Source organism: Sciurus carolinensis, chromosome 13 (genome assembly GCF_902686445.1).
Source record: "Sciurus carolinensis chromosome 13, mSciCar1.2, whole genome shotgun sequence".
NCBI lineage: Eukaryota > Metazoa > Chordata > Mammalia > Rodentia > Sciuridae > Sciurus > Sciurus carolinensis.
Genome location: NC_062225.1, coordinates 13,916,839 through 13,931,775, shown reverse-complemented (window position 1 = coordinate 13,931,775; position 14,937 = coordinate 13,916,839).

The window sequence follows — 14,937 nt, the reverse complement described above, 5'->3', positions numbered from 1 at the left end:
CATATAAAGGTTATTTTCCTTAGGTGCCACATGTGACCCAGGAGGCTGAGGTTTGCAAGTTCCAGGCCAGCCTGGGCCACTTCATGACACCCTGTCTCAAAATTTAAAAAAACAAAAGGGCTGGGGATGTGGCTCAGTGGTAGTATGCCCTTGGGTTCAGCCCCTAGTGCTGAAAGAGAAGGAAAGTTATTTTTCCTCACCAAAACTAAGATTCTTCCACTAAATTTTACTAATATTGATTATCCATCCCTACTCCCTTTCTCTGTCCTCACCTCCATTTGCTTTCTTACAAACCTGGGTGTTTGACTTCCCAAAAGTGCCTCAATCACCAGGCAGGAAACTCTTTCCTTTATCATTTGCTAGGCCCACTTCGTGACACTATGAAATTACATGGTCCTCCCTCCTGCCTTTCAGCTAAGATTTGTTTAAAATGATGCTGTTGAGCCCAGGATGCTTTTCTGTGCATTTTCAGTTGGAAACTTGCTGCCTCTCTGGCCCTTTTGTTCCTTACTTATCAACTCTCCAAACTTCTTGCAGCAACTGTTTCATTTTTTGTTTGCTTAAGACTCAAACTTATTCAAAACAGATGACCTTGCTCCTACTTTGCTGAAACAAAGCACTATAAATACCTATAACCTGTTTTCCAGGAAGGGTCTAGATATCCCCTAAATTTGGGAGATTCATATTCAGCTGCTTTCTTGGCCTCTCCATTTGGATTTAAATGGCACATATGGTACATCCTATACAATTACTAATTTTTTGAATGGGCTCTATTTCCTTTCCTTGGGAAGAGACTATTTGGTCTTCCAGCAGTACCTAGCACCACAATTAGCTACCTATTGGGCAAAATTCTTGTTCTTTCCTCTAGTCCTGCTCTTCCCCAAGTCTTCTCTAGTTCAACACATGAAAACACCATCTTTCTGCATGGGTCGATGACTATTCCAGCAGTGTTAACTTTCTAACGCGTCCCCACTGTGCACACATGCATGCATGCTGAGCAGGTTCTTGCTGCAAGGAGATTTTAGAGAAGCCCTAGGACAGAAAGTTAGACTTATAACAATATAGGCCTAGCAACATGTTATCAGGTTGTTCCTGTGTAGAGACAACTCAATATAGGACTAGCAACATATTATCAGATTGTTCCTGAAAAGTAAGGGTGAGAAATTGCCAAAGCAATTTGAGTGGCATATACCAAGAATTGAAGGTTTGAGATTTTATTCTACATACAAGTTAAGTAAGTTTGCCGTAGCTTCATGGGTGCAGACTTTTGGATCAGAAACAAAGAACATTTTTCTCATAAAAATAACAACAGTCAGGGTACCAGCATTTCCTAAAAGTCAATTCCACAAAGTGAAGATTAGTTCTTAGCAGTGGACTATATTATAAGAAAGGATCCTGGGCTGGGGTTGTGGCTCAGTGGCAGAGCACTTGCCTAACATGTGTGGGGCACTGGGTTCAATTCTCAGCACCAATATGAATAAATAAAATAAAGGTCCATTGCCAACTAAAAAAAAAGGGGGGATCCTAAGCTTAACAAGTCCTAGTTTTTTATAATGATCAGAAATTATGCCTGCTTTTTTCTTAATAAAGAAACTTTTCTCCTAAACATTTAAAAAATTGTCCAGAACAGGCTGGACAATTGGGACTTGGGAGGCTGAGGCAGCAGGAGCTCAGGTTGGAGGCCAGCTTCAGCAACTCTGCAAGTCCCTAAGCAACTTAGCGAGATCCTGTCTCAAAATAAAAAATAGAGAGGCAGAGGATGTGACATGTGGCTCAATGGTTAAGCACTCCTGTGTTCAATCCCTAATACAAAAAAAAAAAAAAAAGTCTAAAACAAATGCAGGCAAGATGGTTAGAACCATAAAGGCCCATAGAAAATAGTCTCCCAATAACGTATAGGAAGTAACCTGTAAAATTACTAATATTTGAATATATATCTAGTTCCCCTCTTTTTCCCTGGGGGAAGAGATTGCATTTTATTCATCTGTTGAATTAACAATGATTAGTCAACTATAAACCAAACTAATAATCTGTGAATTGTGATACTCTGTATACACATATGCCTACCTCAAAAAATTAAAAACTTAATTTCGGACTACACAAATATAAATAAGCTAGATGATAAACTCTGGGAAGGGAAGAACTAGGTCTGTGTTTTATCATAGAATGTTGAACAGTACCTTGCACCTACTAGGACTTCAAAATATTTCTGTTTGAGGCTGGGGTTGTGGTTCAGTGGTAGAACACTTGCCTAGCATGTGTGAGGCACTGGGTTCGATCCTCAGTACCATATATAAATAAATGAATAAAATATAGGTCTAGCCACATCTAAAAAATATATCTGCTTAATGTACACACAAATGCAGTCTAGAACAAGAGAAATGATTGTTTTCCTTACTGCTTAGGTCAAATCTAGAGCATTACATTCAGTTTGATGCACCACATAAAAGGAAAAATTTTCAATATGTGAAACAACAAAGAGCCTGAATATTGAAAGCCCAAGAAAATGTCATCTGAGAAATAGTTAAGGTACAAATGAATGCAGCTTCCCAGGTTTTAGCTCTAGAATAAGGCTTTCCTAAAATAAAAAATTGACCAAGAAACCCAACCTCCTCTGCCAGAGTTCCCTTCTCCTATAAGGATACTTCACTGCTTCTGACTGCCACAACCACAGGGCTCCCAAGGACTTGCTCCAACCCTTCACAGAACTGGCTCAGTTACCAAAACTTGTCCGTCATGTCTTCTAATCACAGCTGAGATAAGCTAAGGGAAAATCTCGAAAAATTTTTAATAAATAAGGAAAACACACAAAACAGAAAAGGCCAGCCTGCACAGATGTGTGTTCCTACAGTATTAATTAATTCTGAGGGTCCCAGGCTACTCGAGTAGCAACACTGTAGCACCAGATTCCTTCCACTCCCAGCTCTCTGCCAGTATTCACCAGCTGAGCAATCTTATTTCTATCAAGAGTGGTGCTTTCCAATCCTTGGCAGAAAGAGTGAAGCAGGGGGTATCGCAATACCAGATCTTCAACTCTACTACAAAGCAATAGTAACAAAAACGGCACAGTATTGGTACCAAAATAGAAAGGTGGATCAATGGTACAGAATAGAGGACACGGACACAAACCCAAATAAATACAATTTTCTCATACTAGACAAAGGGGCCAAAAATATGCAATGGAGAAAAGATAGCCTCTTCAACAAATGGTGCTGGGAGAATTGGAAATCCATATGCAACAGAATGAAACTAAACCCATATCTCTCACCATGCACGAAACTAAACTCAAAATGGATTAAGGATCTCGGAATCAGACCAGAGACCTTGCATCTTGTAGAAGAAAAAGTAGGTCCAGAGCTTCAACATGTCGGCTTAGGACCAGACTTCCTCAACAGGACTCCAATAGCACAAGAAATAAAAGCAAGAATTAATAACTGGGATAGATTCAAACTAAAAAGCTTTCTCTCAGCAAAGGAAACTATCAGCAATGTGAAGAAAGAGTCTACAGAGTGGGAGAAAATCTTTGCCAATCATACTTCAGATAGAGCACTCATCTCCAGAATCTATAAAGAACTCAAAAAACTCTACACCAAGAATGCAAGTAATCCAATCGACAAATGGGCTAAGGAAATGAATAGACACTTCACAGAAGAAGATCTACAAGCAATCAACAAACATATGGAAAAATGTTCAACATCTCTAGTAATAAGAGAAATGCAAATCAAAACCACCCTAAGATTCCATCTCACCCCAATTAGAATGGCGATTATCAAGAATACAAGCAACAACAGGTGTTGGCGAGGATGTGGGGAGAAAGGTACACTCATACATTGCTGGTGGGGCTGCAAATTAGTACAGTCACTCTGGAAAGCAGTATGGAGACTCCTTAGAAAACTTGGAATGGAACCACCATTTGACCCAGCTATCCCACTCCTTAACCTATACCCAAAGGATTTAAAATCAGCATATTACAGAGATACAGCCACATCAATGTTCATAGCTGCTCAGTTCACAATAGCCAGATTGTGAAACCAACCTAGATGTCCTTCAATTGATGAATGGATAAAGAAAATGTGGTATATATATACAATGGAATATTACTCTGCCATAAAGAATGATAAAATTATGGCATTTGCAGGCAAATGGATGAAACTGGAGAATATCATGCTAAGTGAGATAAGCCAATCTCAAAAAACCAAAGGAAGAATGATATCGCTAATAAGTGGATGAGGACACATAATGGGGGGTGGGAAGAGTTAGTGTTAGGGTTAGAGTTAGGTTTAGGGAGGGGGGCAAGAATGGAGGAAGGAAGGACTGTATAGAGGGAAAAGAGGGATGGGAGGGGTGGGGGAAGGGAAAAAAATAACATAATGAATCAAACATTACCCTATGTAAATTTATGATTACACAAATGGTATGCCTTTACGTCATGTACAAATAGAGAAACAACATGTATCCCATTTGTGTACAATAAAAAAAAAAAAAAAAAAAAAGAGTGGTGCTTTCCTCCATGCAAGGCCATGACTGTATTGCTAACCTACTTACACCCGGCTTTCCATTCAAGCCTACCACTGATTCAGTTCAGTCAAGTATTTACTGAATTCTATCTTATGCCAAGCATTGTCTAGGCACTGGAGATATTACCATGCACAAAAAAGACAGGAATGCTTTCTCTTATTGATTTATTTTATGCCATAGAAAACATCAAGTGTTTGCACATGGCAACAGTAAGCATCGCTTTGGAATTTTTTGTTTCCGTTTTTTTTTTGGGGGGGCGGGGGCACTGTGGATTGTCTCCACCACTGAGACACATCCCAGTCCTATTTTGTATTTTATTTAGAGACAGACAGGGTCTCACTGAGTTGCTTAGCACCTCGCTTTTGCTGAGACTGGATTTGAACTCGTGATCGTCCTGCCTCAGTCTCCCAAGTTTCAATTTTTTATATGTGTGTGTATACTTGAGTAATGATGATAAATATATTTAATACTGTTAACCAAGGCTTAAAATACACAAACCAGTGAAATAGAGAATGCAAGGAGTAAGATAGTATTGAAATACTAAGTAGGATGGTGATAGAAAGCCTTGTGGAGATTACATTTCAGGAAAGCCCCAAAGGAGGTGTGCGGTGAGCCAGGAGAGCACCTGAGGAAAAGTCATCCAGCAGAAAGCACAGCAAGGGAGGATGGGCGGGAGAACAGGTAAGGGTTAAATCTGGAGAGGTAACTGGGAGGTGGACCATGTAGGGACTTGTAAACCACCACTAGGACTTTGGATTATGATAAAGCACATTGGTGGGACAGTGAGTGGCATTTAAATAGTTTATAGATTGGGTACTAATACTATCAATGTTGATTTTCTAATTTTAATTATTATGATTTAGGTAACGTCTTTATTTTGAGGAAATGTGCTGAAGTATTTAGGGATAAATGAATATGATGTCTGTAATTTGCTCTCCATATTTTAGAAAAAAAGTACATTATACGGACACTGAGCAAGAATGATAAAGCAAATTAGACAATTGTTAATCTGAGTAAAAGGTGTACAGTTCTTTATTATTTTTGCAACTTTTAAGTCTGAGGAATACGTGGATCATAGAGTAGGAAGAAAAACCTTCTACTTGTGTCAACAACCAGCAGCTTGCCCCTGGTCCTGCCTCTGCCAGCTCCTTATTTTGCCCCCAACCATTCAGGCATTACCACTGCTACTCTTTGGTATCATCATCTCTGTTTGCTTAGAGGCATATTTTTCTGAATCTTAGAACTGATTTTATGTGTCTTTTTAGGATAAAATTTCTTGGGGTAAATCATGTCCTCCCAAAACTCACACCTTAAGTCCTAATTCACAGCACATGCTGAACATGACCTAATTTGGAGGTGGAGACTTTACAGAGGGAAGTTATATATGTGTTCATCAGGTGGACCCTGATTCAATATAACTGGAGAGAAAGGGAGAAATGTGGCTACAGAAGCATGCACAGGGGACGATACCCATTTATAAGCCATGGAGTGAGGCCAAGAGCAGATCCTTCCCTCAGTCTCTGAACGAACTCTGCCTGCCAACTCCTTTGGACTTTGATCTCAAGAGCAATAATAATGTCTGTGATCTAAACCACCCAGTCTATGGTGATTTCATATAGAAGCCTTAGAAAACTAATAATCCTATAACCTGTTAACACTGAACACATAGAAGCCCTTCCTGACTTAAATAGAAACCAGAATTCGCCACTATGAACATATGAGAATCATGGACATTTGTGTTCAAAACTGTTATACTATTTATTTTACTTAAGAAATTAAAACATAATGTGTGGCACTTAATGTGTGTTGGCAAGAGCATGTTCATGTGACTTTATAGTATAATACCAGATAGTTAATTTTTTTGTCATGGAAAATTCCGCTACTACTTTAGGATCTTTGGCAAGTACCATAAATTGTGGCTTCAGTTTCAGGCATAAGGGGCGAGAGGTGAGCACAGAATAGCCATACCCACTTCTATTCTAAGCATTATATATATTAAAAGTAAATTGAGTTGGGCATGGTGGCACACACCTGTAATCACAGCAACTTGGGAGGCTGAGGTCCTACGCAATTTAGCAAGACCCTGTCTCAAAATCAAAATAAAAAGGGCTGGGGATGTGACTGAATGGTAAAGCACCTCTAAGTTCAATCCCCTACCAAAAAATGTCAATTGAAATATATGATGTGGTTTTTAGCCACACCATTCATGAATAATGTACTTCTTCCATGCCAATGTTGAGTTATAACTGAAATTGTAAAGAGCCAAGGACTGAATTTTCTAAATAAAATTTACTACTGTATTAACAACAAAAAAAGATCAGGTGTCTCTTTGGCCCCTAAGTAACAGGTTATTTATTTATTTATTAATTTATTTGGTACTAGGGATTGAACCCAGGGGCTCTTAACCAATGAGCCACATCATCAGCCATTTTTATTTATTTTGAGACATGGTCTCACTAAGTTGCTTAGGGCCTAAGTTACTGAAGCTGGCTTTGAACTTGTGATCCTTCTGCTTCTGCCTCCCGAGTTGCTGGGATTAAAGGCTTGCACCACTGTGTCCAGCAACAGGTACATTTTAAAGGAATGGTGGCCCCACACCTAACTGGTAGATAATTTTACCTGGGCAGAGCCTTGTAATATCCTTGATTTATATTATGGGAGGAGTAAGTGCTGGTCAACATAAAGCAGTCTCCAGCTGGTATACAATGTACACAGTAAAACAGCACATAATATTGACAAACTCATTGTCCCTATTTTCTGCTTCTATAACAAGTTCAAGGTGATTTTTATTTTCTTTGAGATTTTTATTTTCCAGATACTCTTCAATGAACCTGTTACTTTTACAATTGGAAAGAAACATACTTATTTAACAAGTCATATATTGACACATTAAGCTACCATACATTCTAAACATGTGAACTAATCTGCAGTCAACAGGAAGTGAAATATAAAGATATTTTCCTAAAATCAAAATAAGCTTTTTTCAATGGGTTTAAGAATATTGGTACATCTCAGAGTGCTCACAATTCATAAATGTTCTTTAAAGAATGAAAGATATTACATTTTGGAGATTTCTGCACTCATTATAACTAGTGAGGTAAGAAATACAAGATTTTTTTTTTCCTTAAGAAGAACAATAGGGCTGGAGATGTAACTCAGTGGTAGTGCATGTGCCTAGCACTTGCCTAGCATGCGTGAGGCCCTGGGTTCAACCCCTAGCACCACACACACACACACACACACACACACACACACACACACCAAGTCTTCCAAAAAGAACAGGGGGCTGCACTTGCCTAGCGTGTGTGAGGCACTGGGTTGGATCTTCAGCACACTACATTAAATAAATTAATTAAACAAAAGAGGCTGTCCCATTGTCAGGAACATTATACCTGCCTCCATCATCTCAGAGAATAAAAGCCCTGTACAATAACAAACTGAAAGCAGATGGTGGTGAGAGGGACTGCTTGTGAGGCAGCTGCTGATGAACTGGGTGGAGTGCATGGACCCTCATCTCGCAGGGATCCCCAGAAGGTGCTGCTCCACCTACAGCAACAACTCATGGACGGCTTTACTCAAGTCAAAGCAAGGGAGGAGGGGAGGAGGGGAGGAAGAACAGAAAGAAAGGCTCCCTTTGGCTTCCAGTGTGATAAAGACAGATCTGTGAGCACATCAGTTCTTCTGGAGCTGCCTTTCTAGAATGTAACTGTTTCGTACTGTGTTTAACAAACTTTTACAGGTTTGGGATGAACATAGCATCTACTTAACTGGCTCTTTTACTGCACAAGATTTCAAGTTGTTCATAAAAATAATCTACCCTGGGTTGGGGATACAGCTCAGTTGGTAGAGTGCTTGTCTCACATGTACAAGGTCCTGGGTTCAATCCTCAGCACCATAAGAAAAAAAAAAAAGTAGGAATCTACCCTAAGTTTCTCTTACACCAGGGAACAATTTTCTTTGGCAGTAGAGTGAAATAATTTGGACTATAAAATGTAGCATATACTTGAGATTCCTTGGGGATTATGTGTATGTACATATTTTATATGTGCTAAAACATATGCATGCATATATGTACACACACACACACACATGCACACACACACCCACATGCTGTTTACTCCAACTTCACTGTGCCCCTTGGTCCACTATAGAGAAATCTCAAAAAATCAAAGCGTTCAGTTTTTTCCCATCACCCCTCACCTCAGAAGCAGTGAATCAGAAGAGCTAAGGGGAGGGAGGGCGGTGTGAACAGCAACATTGGTTTTCCTTCTCACTCTTAGAGAGGATGCTGTTTAACCTCAATTATGAGGAATAAGATTTGAAGGACCTGAGAAAGTTGAAAAGCAACAGGACAATATGCTGAATAACGTTCCGATTTAGCCCAGTCTGTATATATGTGGTTTAATTGCTTTATTTGAACAGTCAGCTTAAAGCAAAAATGCTTAAAAATATTCTAAACTCAATCAGGAATGATTGCTATGTTGGGACAATATGATCAATCATTTCAATCAGCACAAGAAGGAAGTTAATTTTTTTTTTTTTATCTTGCCTTTTTTTTATACCTATGATTCAGTAGAGAAAAATTCTGGCTAATAAATGCAAATGGAATGATAGAATTACAAAATCACCATTTTGCAACTCCTAATGAGATAATGGGTTTAGACAAGTGTCATCAATAATGGGAGAAGGCAGGGTGTAGTGGGATGCGCCTGTAGTCCTAGCACTTGGAGGCTAAAGCAGGAAGATTCTTTGAGTCCAGGAGTTTGGAGTCAGCATGGACAACACAGCATACTCTCAAAAAAAAAAAAAAAAAAAAGTGGGGGAGATTCCTATAACCATGGGCTGAAAGGTAGAGGGGCACTTTATACTACCAATGATACTTGAACCCACCAATCAACTTTACCATCACAAAAACAGACAACCACCTAAGATAATTGAAAAAACATGTTCATAAAGAAACCTGTACATAAATGTTCGTAGCAGCAGCATTGTTCACAATACACAAAAGGTGGAACCAGTCCAAATGTTTGTTAGCTGACGAATGGATAAACAAAATGTGTCATGTTCAAATAATGGAATATTATTCATCCATCAAAAGGAATGAGATACTAACATGCTATTATATAAGTGAATCTTAAAACCATTATGTTAAGTGAATAGAGTCAGACACAAGAAGCCACATATAGTATAATTCCATTTGCATGAAATTTTCAGAATAGACAAACCTATAAAGATAGAAAGTAGATTGCTGGTTGTCAAGCGATGCAGTGGTAGGTGGGTAAGGAAAAGAGACTGCTTAGAGGTAATAGGTTTCTTTTGGGAGTGATTGTAATGTTCTCAAATTAGATAGTGGCAATGGTTGTATAGCACTGAAAATACATTGGAAATCATTTAATTGTGCACTTTAAAATGGAGATTTTAATGTTATGTGAATTATATTGCAATTTTAGAAATCATATCCAGGCTGGGCATGGTGGTGACTTGGGAGGCTGAGGCAGGAGGACTGCAACAAACAAGACCACCTGTGAATTGATAGTTGTTGAACTGATTGATAGTTTCATTATACCATTCCCTCCTACTTTTATGAATGTTTGAAAGTTGAAAGAAGTTAATTGTAAATACATAATTGGGCTCTCTGGTGAGCAGAAATGAACTTAAGTAGAAAAGAATGGACTATCTAAGGTTTCATCTAATCTTGAGAGGATCTTTCCTAAAAGCCAAGAATGGGACAATTTTAACATTGGGAAAGGTAAGAGCTACAATGAATTGAAATTTGTCAAATATTTTTAGATCCACGGATGATTCTAGGAAAAAATTAATTGGTAACTTCGAGGACTGCTTTGAAATCCACTGTTTTGAAAACTAGTGAGTACAGTGAGAATCAAACATTGAACTTAAGGGGGAAAAATGTTAAATGAAGGGAAGTTTCTTAAAGTAGTACCTTAGCTAATAAAATGGGATCAGAATATCACCATTTTATAACTCATAATGAACAGATGGATCCAAGATATGATCATCAATCATTACAAGATGATACGACAAGATGACAGATTTTGCACCCTTACTGTTATTTGTGTGATGATGCTGTTATTCTACTTTTCTATGTACAAGTGAATAATGTTTTGGACTTATTTCAAAATAATATGGAAAATTAGAGCAGTAAATACGAGTAGAAGCAAAACAAGCCTGGCCACATGTTGTCAATTATTGAAGATGGGTGATGAATACACATGGGTGTACGTGTTTGGGGTAGACAGGAATGGATGGATAGGTGGATGGATGGATAGATGGATGGATGGGGGGACAGACAAAGGATGTGGCCATCTCCTTGGCCATGTTACACAGTGAAGCAAAGGGTTACACAAAAACTTTTTGGGAGACACTTAAAAGACATATACGTAGCTGGGCACAGAGGTGCATTTCTATAAACCCAATGGCTTAGGAGGCTGAAGCAGAAGGATTGAAAGTTCAAAGCCAGCCTTAGCAACTTAGTGAGGACCTAAGCAACTTAATAAGACCCTGCCTTAAAATTAAAAAAAAAAAAAGGGCAGGGGGCTGGGGATGTGGCTCAGGCGTTTAACATCCCTGGGTTTAATTCCTGGTACCAAAAACAAAACCAATATGTAATGAGAATATCACCTAAGAGTACATAAAGCAGAAGGAGTGAGTCACATAGTGCATCAAAGGGGTACAATTAAAACAGAAGCATTTTCAGAAGTGTAAACTGAGCAAAATATTTTTCACCATTCCTGCACTTAATTTGCACAAAAGACATAAGGATGTTTAAATTGCAGAGTCAGAGGGTCCGTAACACGGTGTACACATACACACACAGACACACACACACACAAAAAAACCCTAAAACTAACATAATCAAGGTGAAAGACTGCTTTTCTCCATAGATTAGATAAAGGCAAGAATGTGTGCTTACCCTCTCATTCAACACAGTATTGGCAGTCTAAGCCTGAGCTATAAGAAAAGACAAGACATTTCTCCTGGAAAAGAAGTACAATTGTCCCTCTTCATAGATGGCATGATTAACAATACAACCTTCAGATACAGGAAAATCTACAAAGCAACAGGACACTGAGTCAACCAACAGGCCCTCCCACAAGGCCACTTTCTTCCTTCCTCCACTATGAGCCCTTTCCCATCTGTCAGTTGAAAATGGGTTTTTGATCTCCCCAAGAAACCAGGTATGATAGTAAAGAAAAAGAAAAAAAAAAAAAAAAAAAGAACCCAGGAGAAAAATCTCCAACAAAAATGTCCTACAACTAATAAGTGAGTTTAGCAAGTCATAAGATACACATTGTTAAAACCAATTTGCCTGGAATTCTCAAATTTTTGTACATCTTTCAAGCAGAGGAAACTTCAGTTGTTTATGTGAACTATTCAGAATGTTGTATAGCAAAATGGTATTACCAATAAAGATAACAGAGATTTTCATAGGCCATGGACATCACGAGTTTATTTGGTTGGACCCTAAGCAGTCAGTACTCAGATCTAAACAAAATGTAACATAATGTCTTCTTCACTGATATGAAGCCGCTACTCTCTCCCTTTGCCCAATGGATTCCTCCTTCCTCCTCTATTCTCTCTCCTCTTCTGCTTTAAAAAGTGGCTTAATTTTGGGCAAAGGTCTTTCTTAAAAAGGAATATAAGCCCATTTGCACCCACCTGAATATACAGGGCAACTTGACAAGCGAGGAACTCAAATTTTTATAACTGTTGGAAAGACATCCAAGTGATCATCCTACCTGGTTATGGAAGACTCAAATTCAGCTAACAGGTCAGGAAGGGGTCATAGTACAGGAGGGAAGGTAAGTGACCTTGTGGAAGGGCCCTTTCAGTTGACTCTAGGTACTGCTGTTGTGTTGTTTTTCCTGTGTCTGCACGTAGAAACCTCTCGGCTATATATTTGTACTTCTTTACCTTGTAAGTGCCTATGGGAGAGTCAGGATTTAGTGCAAATACCTCTCCCCTCTGATGTTCCAAGCATTACCAGTAGTTAATGAGCTATACACAACTGTTCTACAACAGTTGAATGGGTTTTAAAAACTGTGACACATCTGGTTAAGTCAGAAGCCACGGTTTTGAAAGCCCTGAATGCAGTATTAGCACATCTCTGTCAGTAAGGTGACTGGTAAACTGCAGCAAAATTTCAGGGCCTGATAACAAAAAAGTTTCTTGGTACTCTGTGAACTATTTGAGCAAACCTACACTGTTTAATCACTCTGGAATACAAGAAAAGACTGGGGTCTATCTGATGTTCTCTCCCACCAAAAGGAAAACCCAGAGGTCTTAATGAGCTCTTCGGGTACTAGAGAAACTACCTGATTCATTCAATCATTCATGCTACTTGAACCCTTATACTGGCCACTCCATAAATTGGTATCACTGGAGTGGGGTACAATCTAGCAGGCTTCACTGGAAGCTGTACAGCTGTGGTTACTCACTACTTTTGGCACTCCGTACCCCTCACTACCACTTTTGAGTTGAAAGTTTCTGTGACCAATGAATTTGTTGATGAGAGCCTCTACTGAAAATAGGCAGCCTCCTCCTGGAAGTGCCTTTTGGGGTTTGGACTCATTGCCTCCCTGGCATGGTTACCAGATCCATTCCTTTTGAAAAGTAGCTTTTAGCTGGTCGTAGAACTCTTCGAGATTGAATTATCTGACTCATGCATGCCTTGTGACTTTTGACCTTGATATTCCCATTATTGGGTGGCTCAACACAGACTGTGACTAACCTAAGAAATGAAAATGCTATATTCAAGAACACAGCTGGCCTGGTGCCATATCAATCTGCTGAAAATTTTATCCTCTATCAGTCATGTGAGTCCCTTCACTAGCACAATGGGGCTCTCAAGCCACAAAGACTTTCCCCTATACCCAAAGCCTGGTTTGGCTAAGCTGAAACTTGATGATTTCTACTGCATTACAGTGACTTTTCAACCTCAGTGCCAGACCGGTAGAAACAAAAACATGTGGTACCTCCTCTATTCAGTAGAGAGTATTCAAGGCCCTTCACAGAGCTCTGCCAATACTCCCCTTGATCAACTTTCTTACATGTTTACTGACCCTTGGGCTGTTGCCAATGGCCTAGCTATTTGGTCTGTTACTTTGAAAACTAAAGTTTGGCAGAATTAGGATACCCTTCCAAGCATCCCTGTTCTCTGCCATCTGTAGACATCTGGTATTGTTGACCAGTGAAAGAGCTTTCATCAAAATCAACTCGCAAGCACAAGGCCCTGAGTTCGATCCCCAGTACCACAAAAAAAAAAAAAAAAAAAAAAAAAAAAAAAATCAACTCGAAAAGGTTTTAATTGTCTCTCTCATCTCGTGGTCTATGCACCTTACCTAAGCAGTTGGTCACTAAATGCAGTTGTCCCCAGAAAGAGATAATCTCCTCTCAGTTGCATTCTAAATAATGATCACAATAAAGAGTTTGGCAGTTTCTTAAAAAATCAGACATATACCTATTATAGAACCCAGCAAATCTCACTCCTAGTTATTTATTCTAGGGGAACAATGTACACAAAAACCTGGACATGATTTTTATAGAGGTTCTACTCATAATCACCCAAAACTAGGAAAAAAATAAATGTTCTACAACAGTTGAATGGGTTTAAAAAACTGTGACACATCCACACCCATAAAATAGAAAAAGTTATTGATAAATAAAACAACTTGGAAGAATCTCAAAGGCATTATGTTGAGAAGTCAGTCTTAAAAGTTTAGATACTCTATTTTTATGATGTTCTTAAAAATTCAAACTATAATGATGAAGAATAAATCTTGGTTGTCAGAGATTAGGGATGGGAGGGGAGTGTGGTTACAGTGTAGTAGTATGGGGGAGTTTTGGAAATAATAGAACTTGTTCTGTAATTTGTGTTGCTGTTTACATGAGTCTATATATTAAAATTGAAAGAACTGCAAGCCAAAAGGAAAGTCTATTTGGCTGTATGTCAATTGAAAAAAAAAAAAAGGCAAAGACTATAGACTTCAAAAATGTTAATTTTATAAATGATCAAGAAAGGCTGTGGAAATGTTCCACATTACCTAGATTCCATACAGGAAGGGGGAAAAATGTTGTAACAGCCTTTATATTAAAAGACAGAAAAAATACCCCGGACATTTTAATTCTAAACTTTTTCAAAATCTGGAAAAAATTGAGTAGGAATCTTGTGTTCTGTTCTTTTGATTTTTTTCTATTATCAATTAACATTCAATTAAGTATTCAGGTAGTGCCTACTACATCAAAGGCAACATACCTGTGCAGACAAGAAAGGACAAATTTCTATTTTTCCCTAAGGCTATTAAATACTGTGTGCCAAACCACTTATTCACTCTTCTTTAATAGTATTTGCTGCCATTCAAGCATTAAAAATTTTTGCAACTCAGGAGTCAGTTTTCCAAA